This window comes from Onychomys torridus, unplaced genomic scaffold, assembly GCF_903995425.1.
Source record: "Onychomys torridus unplaced genomic scaffold, mOncTor1.1, whole genome shotgun sequence".
NCBI classification, from domain to species: domain Eukaryota; kingdom Metazoa; phylum Chordata; class Mammalia; order Rodentia; family Cricetidae; genus Onychomys; species Onychomys torridus.
The window spans coordinates 1-16,265 of record NW_023412439.1 but is presented as its reverse complement, the minus strand read 5'-3'; the positions used below and the strand labels follow the sequence as shown (position 1 = coordinate 16,265).

Here is a 16,265-nt window from a genome sequence, read left to right as displayed (position 1 = left end):
CATGACTCAAACTGGTAATTTTAGAACTCTGTGGTGTTGCAGGTCTGTAATCTGAGAATTTGGGGTAATTAGTCAGGAGGGTAAAAAGGGCAATGCCCTGTGAGGCTACAGAGAGGGTTCAAATCCACCCCTATCAGTATAGGAAACATTTGTTGCAAAACTCCTTTTCAAAAAGGCTGGAAATGCAGTTGTTGTATAATTATGATACCTTCATGGCACACCAGGACTCAATGTAGATTGTGACCCTGTAATGGCCTCTTGACTAGCATTTTAGTGGCGCTTCTGGGACACCAGTAAAGGAATTACTTTTCTGTCTATTATTGAGAGTCTGGTCTTGACAAGTGGCCCTCTGGAAGGTTATCCCATTACTTTCCACCTGATAATCAATTCTTTCGGAAGAAAACATATCAGTCACTGCCCTATCCAATAAAGGCAGTTAGGCTTAAAACTTCAGAGGGAGGTCTGATAAGAACTGGAGGTAAAAATCAACTAGACAATTTAGGGTAAAACGAAACCCCAAAGAAATGTAAGAATTTGCTTTCTTAAGTAATAGCCTGAAGTGTCACTAGGATTCTGAGGATTTAATCTGTGACAAAAAACAAAGATGCCAAAAGTGTTTTGGGATCTCTGTTCTCTGATGATGAGTGATTCTACATGCCTTAGGAAGGAGGAAATTTAAAAGTAGTAATGAAGGCCTGTTATAAGGGACCTTGTTCAGGAGAAAAGGATCTTTGTCCTGTGTACAGAACAAAAATTTCAGGGGGGCTATGTCAATCTCCTGGACAAGGGACCTAGTCAGTGGAGTCTAAGAAATGATCATTCAGTACATTTATCAATCACTGATAATTGAGTAATTGATTGCACATTGGCAACCCAAACTATAGAGAAAAGTGGAATTTTTTGTTGTTATTGTTTTTGTTTTTGTTTTTTGAGACAGGGTTTCTTTGTGTAGCTTTGTGCCTTTCCTGGATGTTGCTCTGAAGACCAGGTTGGCCTTGAACCCCCAGAGATCTGATGCCTCTGCCTCCCATGTGCTGGGATTAAAGGCCTGTGCCACCACCACCTGGCGAAAAGTGAAAAATTTTAAGCTCCTTCCCAACTCTCCCTTTCTGCACTGTGAACACCACTGGTTGTAATATGTAGACAATGAATTCCTAATCTTACACATGCACCTCTGCAATGCCCCTTCACATTAAAAACCATAAAATGAACTAAAACTTTCATTGCCCAGTTCCTTTTGCATTCTCACTGAGCAGGAAAGGACCAGCATAGAATGCCTGACACATTTGTGCTTAGAGGCAGAAAATAGATGGTGAAGATGATGAAATGATATCCCCAAAATTATGTTAAATTAAAACAGGCTTTATAGCCATGTGCTCCAGAGACCAGAGATTTGTATTAGAGTACAAAGGGCTACTCATAGCTTTTCTCTCAGGTTGAGCATCTTAAACCTGGAAAATAACAGTCTGGTTAGTCAGGATCACACCATTGTATTCAGATTTTCCATTTTGGTTCAACTGGAGTTAACTATAGTAATTTGGTTTTTTGTTCTTTGTCTAGATTCTTGATAGCTTTGTCTTGGGCAGTCAGGACAGTTATTGATTATCTAACATTGATTACTTCAGTATTCTTTACTAATGTCATCTACTTTCACAGCATGAGAGATTTCACCAACGTTTTGCTCATCTTTTTCTTTAATGTGTCTAAACCTGATTAAAGTTGGTCTGTGAACTCAATTATTGCACAGGTCCCTCTTCACTTGTAAGTTCCCCCAAAAATGCCAGAAGGTTTGGAAGAAACTCCTTCACTGGTCTAGTTTTCCTTCTCACTGAGCAGTCAAGACTCAAAATAGGAGTGGCAGGACTGTCTTCCCAGTCCTCAACAGCACAGTCAGGAATAAAGAATCAAAGCAATTCTCAATTACATTGTGTGAGGAAAGCCTGAGCTACAGAAGAAAGTTTTCCAATTAGAAAAAACAAAAAAGAGATCACTTCCAGTTGGCTGAAAAATGTAGGACTCTCAGTTACTTCTCTGGCACCATGTCTGCCTGCACAGTGGCATGTCCCACCATGATGATAATGAACTGAATCTCTGAACTGGAGCCATGGGAGCTATGGGATGCTGCAGCTGGGTAAACTTCCTGGAGACAACAGTGAGGAGACAGTGTAGCCTCTGATGTCACCATCAGGTTACACCCCATTGGAAGCAACTATGATGGTGTATTTTCATCTGAAAGGGAAGCAACTATTTACTATCAGAGACTGAAAACAGACACAGCTGCCCAGTACTGGGAATACATTCTGCATCTCTTGCAAGGAAGACAGCTGGCCTTGACTTTTCAGATTTAAATTTGTCAGTTTCCCTAAGTATATTCAAATCTCTCTTTGTGTGAGCAATGGAAATCAACAGAAGAAAATCTAATTGTGACTTTAAAGCTGAAGCCAGCCAATCAATGAAGAAGGGTCTGGGAAGCTTTTGGCATGATGTAATAGAAGACACTGTTTTTAGACTAGTTTTCATATCGCTTCTTGGCTAGATGGTACAAAAACACTGTTGATGTAATGGTTTTGAGTTGAACAGTGAAAAGTGTTTGCATCAATGATAATGGTTCAGAAACTTCACGCTGGGCAGCAAGAATAAGCACAGAGGTTCTGAGTACCTCTGCCTCAGTGGAAATGGGACAGGGCATCCTTGAACACAGCATCTCAGGAAGACCCATTGTAATCTCAGAAACTGGGCTCTTGGCTTTGACTAAAATAGCATTTCTCAACCTGGGGTTGTGACACCTTTGGTGTCAAAGGACCCATTCACAGAGGTCACTTAAGACCATTAGAAAGCACAGATATTTATATAACAACTCATAACTGTGGCAAAGTTACAGTTACAAAGTAACAATGAAAATAATTTTATGGTTGGAGTCCTCACAACATGAGGAACTGTGCTAAAGGGTCACAGCATTAGGAAGGTTGAGAGCCACTGGAAGAAATGATCTCTGGAATTGGGGGAACAATGTCCACCTTCCTCAAAATGTGTGTCCAGTTAACTCCCCTTATTTTCCTAAGCTGACGGGACATACTATGTTAAGTCACCTTTACCAAAATTCAGTTGCTGAATGTTTCCTCCCGTTTTTTATTTACTAACAGGAAGTTGCCATCTACTTCCTGTCTCACTGTATTTTCCCAGGAACACTGAGGAGCAGAGAAAACCCTAGCTGAGTGGAGGCCTTCCCTTCTTGTTGTGGGGAATGGAGTTAAGTTGGTGGGGAGGCTGGAGGGGGAAAAAGGGGGATCTCTAATTGGTGTGTAATATGAATGAATTTTTTTTCTTAAATGAAAAAAAACATTTTTTTTGAAAATATAAAATGTGTAACCTTCATTGTGTGAGCAAGATGTGTCATTTAAGGAGGACAGTTCAATTTCTGTCAAGAGTTCATATTATGGCTGATATCAGAGAAATCATTCAGTTATAATCACATATTTTATGTCTTCAGTTTCCATCCAGGATCTTTCTAGTTTTGAAAAGAGAACACATACCGTTTCAGCAATGTCTTCTGCAGACAAACACATACCCGTCTCATTGGAAACATCATTTTCTGGGCATCAGGCACAGTCAAGAAGCAGTCTGCTGTGTGTTCCTGATGAAATTTCCTGAATCCAGGAGTGCATGTCACACAGCATGTAGAAGTCGGAAGCTGAAAGAAATAAAATAACAGACACACGTTACAAATATTGTTCTGTTACCATGCATTACATAGTATATTCAGGTATCTGAGCATTTTCTATAAACCTGCAATAAAGTTGAAGGCCCTAAAATATTTATTACATTTAGTCACATTGTATGTATTAAGTTTGATTGTAGAGAATAGAACTTGTGTTTTCCCTGATTGTAATGATCCAAAAGGCATGGTTATTAGAAATGCATTGCTTCTGAAGGGTTTAAAACTCAAAATCAAGGATAAGGACTTAGGTGGGGAGAAGACAGGGTGGAATTATATAAAGTCATGGAATGAAGAAAACTAGTCATCTGATAGGAATTTCTCACAGGCTTAAAATTTTAAGTTAAAATAAAAGTTTGGGATCTAGAAACATGTTTCTGGAAACAATTACATGCTCTCCTTGATTAAACTATAAAGATGTTCACACAGAATCACAAAATTTCATGGGTTCTATCTAGTTACAAAATTTTAAAAATCTATTTTTTTTAATTTTGTATATCTGTTTCTGTGGTAGGAGATGAATTTAAATACAACCCTAGGTATTCCTGGATGCCCAAAGGATTGTATCCCCATGACCTGGATTTATTGGTAGATGTGAACCATCCAACACAGAGCTGTGTGAACTGAGCTTGGGCCTGTCTCAGGAGCAATGACTGTTGTTAACCACCAAGCCATCACTCTAATCCCACACATTTTTATAGCACCAATGTACTGCAAGGAATGAAAATGATGGTGTACTCACAAGTGTTGCTCCAATGGTCTGCTCCAAGTCTTCAGAAATGTGCAGTTGTTGGCTCTGTGGGAAATAGGAGGAGTAACCTCCTAGTTTCACCTTTAATCCAAAGCCTTGTGGGAAATTCCAAATGTTGTATATGTCATAGTCTGCACACAGTTTTCCTCTCAGATTCAAGTCCACCAGCTCTCCAATAGGGTTCATAAATACCCTGTTCTTCAGCAAAGAAGCCATCTAAGTGAGATACATCACTAAATGATTACCTGTGCTTATCCAGTAAGTCAAAGTGACAATGTGAATGACCCATAAGTTTCAATGTGTTCCAGAAAAGACAACTGTATTAAAGATATCCCATATAGTTAAATATAAGATATCACACGTGGAATTACATTTTTTATACTTCATGTGCATTTTTCATGGTGGAACTAGAAGAAATTTGTTACTTGCATGAAAACTGTCCAAAGGGATGATTTTACTTAAGTGTGTGAGGGTTAATTTGTGTATGTGTGTGTAGCATAAATTAATTTTAAAAAGTTAAAAGTTGTAAATTTAAGCAGTGAGAAAACTGGAAGATTTTGAAAGAAACTGATAGAATACTTATCATGACAACATAATATAGGTATAAGAGATAAAGGTAAATGTATTAACAACAAGCAGTCCTTATTATTTGTCTACATACCTAATTGGTACTTCATATAAATAATTATTTATGACATTTATCAGCACATATTTTGTGTATCTAGAAAGATATTCTTTTCTAGTTGTCACTTAACAATTTTATGATAAAATTTTCAGTGACTATTTCCAATATTGAACTCATTTGTTAAAATTTTGAGTGACATTCTCACAAAAATAAATGCTTTACATACAAAAACTTGTCATCTATTGAATGTTAATCTTATGAAGACCATTTATCAAAATAAAATATTTATTAGCGAGTTTTGAGAAATATAAATCTTTGTATTGAGAGAACCGTCCCTGACAATACATATGAACATTTGTGGGGCTATTTAAAAATTAATGATTTAAGCATGTTGGAAAATAAGATAATTTACCTGATGACAGTCACGGAATATTCCTCTGAGTACAGCTATAGGCTGAGAATCTACTAGTTGATAAACAATTTCATGGTAGGTGTGGGCAACAGCGTACACAGCATTGTATAAATTGTAACCTCTTTCACTCATGGCCATGTCAAATTTGTGTTTTGATAACCACTCTAATGTAGTGTTGAATGAATAATAATTCATTGAACTAAAGTTGGTCTCAGAGACTGAACAGTTATAATAATTCCACTTTGTTCTCATCTGAGAAATGTCTACTGGATATTTGGAAATGTTCACTATTTGCATAAAATTCCTAAATTTGGAAACCTTACCATGGTGGTGTGCAAAAGTGACAGTCCCTTGGAAGGGGTCAAGGCTGAAATCTTTCTTACTTGTGGTGACATCCCATTGTGAGGTGGTGACCCAGATTTTCTGTACACCTAAATATCCCCACCTTCTGAAGCTGACTTCTAGGGTAGAGTTCATTTCCCCATAAATAATAACAGCCTTTGCTGATGATGCCATTATTTGTTTGTCATATATTCCAGCCCTTGCTGTGTATAATTGAATGTTATCTGTGATCACATTCACAAAAGCTAAGCAGACTCCATTTCTTTGCATCTCTTCTCTTAAGTCTGAGAGAAACTGAATCCCTTGGTCATCATCTGAGACAACCAGCCCTACCCAGGTCCATGCAAAATAAAGCATCAAAGAGACCATGGCCTTGGGCAAACATGTATCCTTGTGTGCTATTTGGTAGACACAGGGAAATAGGACATTATCACTCAGGATAGGATGAAATGGTCCAAAGAATATCTGAAGGATGAAGAACAAAGAAAGCAATGTGAGGATTATGATAAGCAGGAAGTTCATTCATAGATATGAGTTGTGTTACTCACCTTCCAGAACTCCTACAGAGGACAGCTAGATTAACCTGTCAATGTTGTGTTTTAATTCTATTGGATTCTAGAGTATTTATTACAAGTCTGAATGTTCAACAAAAGTTTTGCATTTCTGCCCCCCACCAGTTCATCTATTCTTGTAATACAAAGAAATGTCAGTGACACACCAAAAAGTGATTTCTTAATCATTTAGAATATATACATCAGCACACACCAACTCATGCTGCTCATTCATTCTCTGTAGAAACTTGGAATTGGCATAGACAAGCTGTTATCTCTACTTTTTATGACTCTATCTCACCTTTGGAGATGTGATAATGGTTGTCATTTTTATAGATGTACTCCATGATGGTCCTATAAGTGATACATCACATGTAGACACTCCACACTCATAATTAGGAATAGTTGAAAAATTTGCTTGTGGTGAATGTTTTAGATTGATTATATTCAATGTATCGGAACACATGCCAACAAGGATGGAAAATAGCAAAGACATGTTGGGTAAAAGATAAGGGTTCATGTTGATCTCTGCAGTAGCAAAAATCAATGCCAGAAAAAAATCAAATTTCTCTGTTGGTATTCTAAAAATGAGACAAGAACGTCATGGAGGATGTTATGAATATGAAATGTTCAAAGCCATTGAAGCAAACCTTTTTCTATGCCCCTCTACATTTGTGTATTATTTCTATATTTATTCATGTCAGGGTATGGAAAAGTGATCTTTAACGATGAAAGCTTTTCCAGAAATCATCTAAATAGATCATTCTGATATAAGAGTTTTCTCTATGTGAAAATACATAAGGGGCTCTTGTGATCCCTGAATGCTATCCATGAACTAGAACATAGTGCTAGACATTCAGTCTGCTCTTCCTTTGTTTGGGGATTGTCATTCTGGAGAAATATGAAGAAAAAAAAGTCCATGAACCAAATAGCTACAGGCTGGCACTTTATACTCCAATTGTTAAAGGATAATTAAGGAAGGATTAAAGTTTAACAGATTTTATTAATTAAATTTTCATTCGTGTATACAAAGTGTCTTGACCATATTGAGCATATCAAAAATTACATGATAGATCATGACCTTCAACCCATTGTAGATGTTTGCTGCTCTTCCCAAGCTCATCCTGTTACTAGGAATTTAAAAAGATCAAGTGAATAAAAATAAGAAAGGAAGAAGACAAACTATTGATATTTGCTTATGTTATTATAGAATATATAAGTTACCCTAAAATTCTATCAGGGAATTGCTACAGCTGATAATCAGCTTCAGTGTTGTACATGAATACAAATTAACTCAAAAACATCACATGTCCTGTTATATATCAATTATCAATAGGCTGAAAAAGCAATCAGAAAAAAAAAACAACCTCATTCACAATAGCCACAAAAATTAAAAAAAACATATTTGTGTAACTCTATCCAAGCAAATGAAAGTCCTACATGAGAAAATCTTCAAGTATTTGAAGAAAGATAGAGAGGGAAATATCAGAAGATGGAAGATATCACATGCTCAGGATTGGTAGAATTAACATAGTAAAAATGTCAATCTTACCAAATTACATATATAAATTCAATGCAATCCCCATCATATTCCAACATAATTTTTTATAGATTTTGAAAAAATAATACTCAATGTCACATGGGGAACAAAACATGAGAAAGTCATGCCTGGAACTGCTTCATCAGGGAAGGGTATCATGACTATTCAGGGAAAGTCATGGAATACCTGGTGTAAAGGTGAATGTACTCCCTGCAGGATATAGCAATCCTGCTCCTCTCCTGGAGAGCTGCTACAGCTGAGTTTTGCTCTCCACCCACTTAAGGGGCTCCCTAGCAGAGCTCTGCATTTTTAGCCTAAAATGTTGCTTCTTTTTCTTCACACTACAAAAGGGGAAACCCCTGAGAAATGTAGCAATCTCCTCCAGCTGCAGAGAAAAGTGTTACTTTTCAGCTATCTCTTGCTCTGTCCACTGAGAGACAACTCAGTAAAGATCTTCTGTTCAGCTACTCCTTGCTCTGCTCTTTCAGCTCTCCCTTGTTTTGTCCACTGAAGGCCATCTCAGCAAAAATCTTCTCTACACTAGTGAATGAAGATCTTCACACCCAAAACTGTTTTGAAAAAGATATTTATTTGGGAAGAAGAAGTCCAGGAGAGTAGCTGCCTCTACCAGAGTGGAGAGAATAGCCATTTTTTTTCTAATTGACCAGTCAGGGTTGTTTACAAAGGAAGTCTTAGGGGTGGAGTCAACCAGAGGTTGACTTGGGACCCAGGGTTCTACTGTGATCACTTGGTTTCACAAGTCAGTTGGCCAAGGGCAGAGATGGCACTGATCTGAACTGAGCCAAACTGTGTTTTTTTCTGCCCTGATCTGAGCCATCTTTCCCTAGTTCTGGGCTCACAGTTAGGCTTGGTTTGCTTAGCCACCTTCCCTTTAGTCTACATCTCCCCCTGTTTTGTTTAGTAATAAGCAGCTGGGGGTTGGAAGTGGTAATAAACAGCTGGGGATTGTAAGGAGTAAGAAGCAGTTGGAGGTTGGAAAATGGGCAAAGTTATCGCTAGATTGCCTTCTTCTGAATTAGGATGTCAAGGTTGTTGGTACAATCTTGATCTTCCTTCTCAGGATGTAACCAGGTTTAGCAGATGTCTGGCTTTGTAGATAGAGGCTGGTAATTTTGTAATATTAACTGGTTCAGAGTTTAGTCAGAAATATTTTGGATCTGTTGTTGAAGAAATCTAACCAAGAAGTTTATGAGGCAGTGTGCAATTAGTAGGGTCTAGGAAAAGGAATGAAATAGGGGATAAGAAAAGTAGCATCCATTTCCATATATGACTATTTGTGCTTTACTGTCTGGGGTCATCAAGCTGTTTCTGAGTTAGGAGAACCATCTGGAGTTATTGGATCTTATTTTTCACTATTCCTGATTGATTGACATAAAAGCAACTTTCTTCCCCAAAAAAGAGACAAAGACCCCTTCTTTATGCTGTGAGTAAGTCTAATCCTCTTGGATTTGGTATTACTACAGTAGCCAGTGATTCTATTTGTTCCTAAAGAGTAAGGATGGTCTGAGCTACCTGCTGAAAATCCTGCATGAATTGTGAGAAAAGCTGATAGTAAATAACTAGAGGAGTAATCAGTCCTGCTGTGCCAATGGCTATACCTGCAGTTATGCCCAGAGCTGCTAGGAAGAATATTTGGATGACCTGTTTGTCATGCCTTGCTGCTATGAACTTGGTAATGCTAATTGGCAAGAGTTCGTCACCAGGTACCACCCATAATTTTCAAAACAGAAATACCAGGGCATATGTCCCAGATCATCTAGCAGGTAAGCAGTGATAAACCTGAGTACCACAGAGAATAGAGGCATTGTGAATGTTTGGACATAGGGGCTTGGTGTTAGTACCAAGGGTAATGGTACTATTTTATCCTGCAGAATCCAGAGTACCACAGAGAGTATTTCTAAGGAGTTAAAGCAGTCTATAGTGTCAAAAAGAAGAATGTGGAGAGATAAGGGTTAGTAGTGACATTTGGCTTGGCACAATTAATAAATGGTAAGGTGAGAGAATCCAATAGGACAATAGATGAGGCCACAAATGGATGAGTATTTTACTATGGAGGGACACATAACAAGCATTCTCCAAAATGGTCAGCCTCAGCATCATTCACCAGCTGATATGTGGTAGGTAGGATCTGAAACAAGAGATGGTGTGACAAGGAGGTGGGATCAAAAACAGGAGTAACATTAAGGATGTAAGACCCTTTGTGGATCTCGGACCACTTCACTCTTTCCATTCCTAGGGTTTGAGAGAGTGGAATTTGTGCCCTCTATAATTTGAGTATATCTGGTGGGCAGATTTGATAGATGCTATATTAAAGTTTTGCAATGACTCCCATTTTTCAGTTGGGATGCCATGGGTCCTTAATCAGAATGTAAAATATTCTCCATAACAGGCAGAGTCTTTTCTTGCATATGCATTATGTTTCCAGAAGTCTCTAGACCCTACCGCATGAGTGGTCTGGTTGAACAGCTGGGTAGATGTCTCCTCAACCTTAAATCTCCAAATGTAGAATTTAATAGCAATATGAGTGCATGGGAAGAAGGAGAAGAGGTAGAACACGACCTGATGGAGTGGGACATGAACCTTCACAGGTTCATGAGGTCTCATTATTGTGAGACTAGAGGCAGGCTGGTGGTCTGTATATAGTTTTGGGGATTGTCTCTTTGCTAATTGCCAAGCATGAGTTAAAACTATCAATTCAGCATGCTGATTTGTGGTATGGGCTGGAAAAAGCTTGCATTTTGACTACTATGGTATCTGAAACCATTGCATATCCTACTCCACATACTCCTTCATATATGAAGGCACTGCTATCTGTATACTATGTGTAAGTGGCCTGAAGTAGTGCTCTTTCCTTCATATGTGTCAGATAAGGTAGTAGTTCTTCTACATCTTAATGCATGAGTGTGATGCGGAGTATTCCAGGACTGGTTGGGAGAGAAGGTTTGAGATGTTAAGAGGTGGACATGGTTGAAAAGTCAGTGCTGTGTTCTCTACCAATGCCACCTGAAAAGAGAGAACTTGATGGAGGGTAATGTTTGAAGGCCCTTATATGTTAAAATGTGTGACAGATGGTGAGGAGAAAGGACAGTAATGGGTGACCAAAAGGTTGGCTTCATAAGGAGGTGTTTTCTATCTTGGGTCTCAGGATCCAGGTTGTTTCACTGTGAGAGGGCCTTTGTAAAGTCATTGAGGAATTTAGATGGGTTTCAGTTTTTTCCTAGATGACCCTTTTGCCTTTTTTTTTATACTTTACTGCCTTAAGTGCCACCCTTTGGAGACCAGCTAGGAGACAAGTTACAAATCTATTCCTAAGTAGGATGTCTCTTGGATTATTGTAATCCCATTCAGGCTTCTGGTCTGGGACTCCCCTAATCCCCACTGCGTAGGTGTTATCTGTTTGATGGAGTTCATCTGCATGGACCCTAGCCTGATCCCAGACATTCCTATGCTCTTATAGAAGGAGATTGCTGGTAAGGGTCATGTAAGTATTGTAAAAGGTAAGGTCATGGGATTGGATAAAGTACTGTAATTCTTTAATAAAAGTGGAAGAATTGGCAGTATAGGACCCTAACCTTTTTTTTTTTTTTTGGAGAGCTCAGATAAAGAGAAGGAAACATTACCTGTTTCTGAGGAGAGAGAAAGGAAAACTGAAGGTACTGGAACAGAGGAAGCTGTGGGCTTTGGCTTTGGTTTATAGGGGGGAGGCTCATTAGCTCGATCAAAAGAAATTGTTTCTTCCTGTTATGACTTCATAGCTAGAAAGAGCTGGATAGGAGAACAGAGAGCACAGAAGGAAGTCTTAGAGTGAAGGTAAGAGAAGCCTTTTACATATAGGGTCTCTTTCCATTTCTCCAATCACTCACAATAGTTGTAAAGATCCTGTATAATATTGGTATCTAGTGTGCCATTATGCAGCCATTTAGATTCATTATCTAAAGGATAATTAAGCTAAACTTTATTGCACAAGTGAATAAATTCAGAGCCTTTCAAATTAGGTACCAGGAATAAAGGCATGAGATATTCTAGGAGGCATCCCAAGGTGTTATGGGAGGGTATGGAGTGCAGAGTTCTTATGGATGAGAGGTGAGGGAAATAGTCACTTCAGCCTGTAGTCACAGGGTCCCCTGACTCAGGGAGGACTGAACAGGGACCAAGCTGTTCAGAGGGTTGTCACTCAACTCAGCAGGGGTCCAGCAAAGCCTAACTAAGCCAATGGAGACACTCAGGTGCCTGGTACAAGGGCTTCTATAGAAGAGAGGGTGAGTGAAAACTCAGCTCTAGGGTGAAGGCCTCATCCACAGGAATAAAAAGTTTGAACTCTGGAATTACCTGCATTATACTCCCTGAGGCTCCTTTTCTTCTTAAATCATTTGTTTATTTTCCAATGCTCATCAACTCTTTTTCATTATGGGCAAATAGGTACCACACTCTTAGTCAAATTATTACAGGAACAGTCTCTGAGCCATTTTACTAATTTTTATGCTCATAAAACTGCTTGGGTTTCAGACATTCCCACTGTTTGAATATCCCTCAGAACTGCTGGTGTCATTTTGTTTGACTGATATTCCTTCTTCTATTTCTCTATTTTATTGGTGAAACTTGGCTCCGTACTTCCTGTTTTTAGTCCTACATTTTTCATTTGTGTAATAACCTCAGTTTCTGTTTTCTTTAATGTTTCTGTTTTCATTTAAGGTCTTAAACAGTTTTAAAGATCATGGCTGGGAGTGCCTCCACTTGCAAGAGTATTAAAGGGGTGTCAGACACTCACTGGTCACTTCCTCAGACCCAGAGAAATGTTTGCACTGACCAAAAGGGGAACTCACCTAATTGCCACTGTTGGATGGAATGCTGTGTGAACAGCCAGCTGGAAGTTTGGTCAATAGAGAATGACAGGAGCTAAGGGACAGTGTTCTAGTGTGGCTCAGACCATAAGGGGAGAACACAGTCACCAAGGGATTCTTTCCTGGGTTTTGGCACCAGAAATGCAGATAAATTGGTTGCAACAATTCTGGGTTTGGCCCCGGGGTTTTAGCACTGAAATGTGAGTTTTACAACTCTAGGGAGATGTGTCCTGACTACATGGTAAGTCAGGCTCCACTATGAGCTGCTTAGGAGACCTCTGATGGTTAAATTGCAAGGAGACAGTTCATCCCTGGAGGATGAGGTATCCTGGAGACCTGATTCTGTTCAGAACAATAGCTCTGCCCTGAATGTGTCCCAGAAACCTGGAGTTTGGCACATCTCCGATGCTTGGAACTGCAAAGAAGCAGCCTAACCCTGGAAGGAACAATTTTCTGACTTCTCAGGAAAGTAAAGCCTGGAATTGCTTCAGCAGGGAAGGGTATCCTGACTTTATGGTAATGTCCGGGTATACTTGATGTGATGGGGGATGGTCTACCCACAGGTTATAGCAATCCTGCTCCTCTCCTGGAGAAATGCTACAGCTGAGCTTTTCTCAGTCCCCACTTAAAGGAGCTTCCTGGCAGAGATCTGCTTCTCTAGCCTAACATGTTTCTCTTTTTGCTTCACTCTGCAAAGGGGGAATACTCTTCAGAAATGTAGCAATCTTCTCTGGATCTGGGAAATGTGTCACTTTTCAGTTCTGTGTTACTTAACAACTCTCTCTTGCTGTGTCCACTGAGAAGATCTCAGCTCCTTCTTGCTCTACTCTTTCAGTTTCCCTTTGCTGTGGGATGTTCTGTATTTTAAATGTGTTGCTCTGATTGGTTAATAAATAAAACACTGATTGATCAGTAGCCAGGCAGGAAGTATAGGCAGGACAAGGAGAGGTGAATTCTGGTAAGTAGGAGGCTGAGGCAGAGAGATGCTGCCAGCTGCTATGATGAGAAACAACATATTAAGATACCGGTAAGCTGTGAGTCACATTGCAACTTATAGATTAATAGAAATGGGTTAATTTAAGATATAAGAATTAAATAACAAGAAACCTGCTGTGGCCATACAGTTTATAAGCAATTTAAGTCTCTGTGTGTTTACTTGGTTGGGTCTGAGAGGCTATGAGACTGGCAGGTGAGAGAGATTTGTCCTGACTATGGGCCAGGAAGGTCTAGAAAAAAATATAGCTATATCCCTTGTTTTGTCCATTGGGGGATATCTCAGCAAGGATTTTGTCTATGCCAGTGAATGAGGACCTTCATATCCAAAACTTTTTTTGAGAAAGATATTTACTTGGGAAGGAAGAGTCCAGAAGAGTAGCTTCTTCCACCGGAGTGGAAAGAACAGCCTTTTTTCCTAACTGACCAGGCAGGGCTGTTTACACAGGATGTCTTGGGGGCAGAGTCAACCAGGGGTTGACTTGGGGCCCAGGGTTCTACTGTCCTGCTCTGTGATTGGTTGGTTTTACAAGTCAGTTGGCCAGGGTCAGAGATGGCTCTGATCTGACTGAGCCAAATTGTGTTTCTTTCTGCCCTGATCTGATCCATATTTTCCTAGTTCTGAGATCCAGGGTCAGGGTGAGTTTCCTTAGCCAGCCACATTCCCCTATGGTGAAATCTCCAAAGAGGAATATCAATTGTCCCAGATGTTTTAAAGAAATGTTCAATATGCTTACTCATCAGGAAAATGGAAATCAAAACTTCACTGAGGTTACAGTTTACATCTGTCAGAATGTTGAAGATCAGTAACACAACTGATAGTTAACCATCATGAGGATGCAAAATAAGTGGAACACTCCTCCATTTTGGATGGGAGTGGACACTTATACAGCCAATATGGAAATCAGTGTAGTTATTATTCATGAAGTTGAGAATAATTCTACCTCAAGATCCAGATATGCAACTCTTAGGCATATACCTGAAGGATGCTTCATCCTAGCAAAAGGACATTTCCTCAACCATGTTCATTGCTGCTCTATTTTTATTTGCCAGAAAATATAAACAACATACATGTCTCTCAATGGAAAAAATTGATAAAGAAAATATATGGTACATTTCTACAATGAAGTATTACTCAGCAGTTTAAAAAATGGCATCAGGAAATTGGGAGGCAAATGGAATGAACTAGAAAAAATTACTCTAGGCAAGATAATGGACACCCAAAATATAAATATGGTCTGTACTCATTTATATGTGGATTTTATTTGCTAAATACATGATAACACAGCTGCAGACTGTAGACTCAGCGAGATGAGGTATAGAAGACATGATGGAGAGCATGTGGATTTCAATGGAGGTGAAGAAATAGAATAAGTATTATGGATTGACTGGGCATGGGAGGGTGAAAACATATGTGGAAGAAGGCATCCAAGTATTTTAACTGTGGTATACCTGGTCATGAGAAGAAATTACTCTCAGGGTGCTCCTAGAAGCAATGCTTCTTATAGAAATAACCCAAAGAGGAGACCTCAACCTCTTGGATTATGTAAAAGATGTGGCAAACGCCGACAGTGGACCAATTAATGCAGATCAACAAGAGATACACATGGTAACACTTTACCATTGGAAAGCACCTTACAGGGCCTCTGACAGGCCCCCAGATTTAATGAGGTCCTGTCATTTCCAGTAATTGTGGAGGAAATTCATCTGCAGGACAGTAAAATAATCCAATGCCTATTTTAAAGAACAATAATGCACTGGATGATAGAACAGCCATGATAGATGGATCAGAAACTCAAAAAAAGATGATAAAACAAATGTTTTGGAATACCTCCATAAATGAACAAAGACCAAATCTTAGAGTATGAATTAATCACATTATTCTAGAAGGCTTTGTGGACACATGTGCTGCTCTCACTATAATTACACCCAAATCATGGCATCCAAATTGTCATATCTATAGTTAAGTTAGGTAAGTTTTCCAGATTTACAGGAACTCAGGTCAGATGGACAGGTAGTTTTCAAACATTTTTAAGATCTAGAGACTATGGCATTTAATTATTTTGATAATTTATAATTCTGTTGATGAGAGACACAATAACTCCTGGCAGCACTGATCTACTCCTGAGAGATGTTGGGGATCTAAGACACTTCTTCTGTAAGTTTGTCTTCTCCTTGGCACAAAATGCCCTTGCCTCAACTGCTGACAGTATGCAAACTGTCCTTTCTGGATGAATGAGACACAAGGAAAAGAGACTACTAAACCTTGCCAAGACAAGGTAAGGTGGTTTTCCAAAATTCTTGCTTTTAAAGATCATCTGTCATATATCCTAGGACTGTAGTCAGAATGGAAGCTACAGTGGTGCTACCAACTTTTAGGTGACTGTCCAGGTTGCCGGCTATCTCTGTCTATTCTCACAATTTTTTTGGTAATTGCTTGCTTGCAATTTGTGTTTCTTGGGTACTAATCTCTC

General features: G+C 39.1%; 1 pseudogene; it reads right to left on the bottom strand.

Annotated features, from left to right (window-relative positions):
• Positions 1–3,533: 3,533 nt before the first annotated feature.
• On the bottom strand, positions 3,534–6,988 carry LOC118575656 (annotated as a pseudogene).
• Between the last annotated feature and the right edge of the window lie 9,277 nt (positions 6,989–16,265).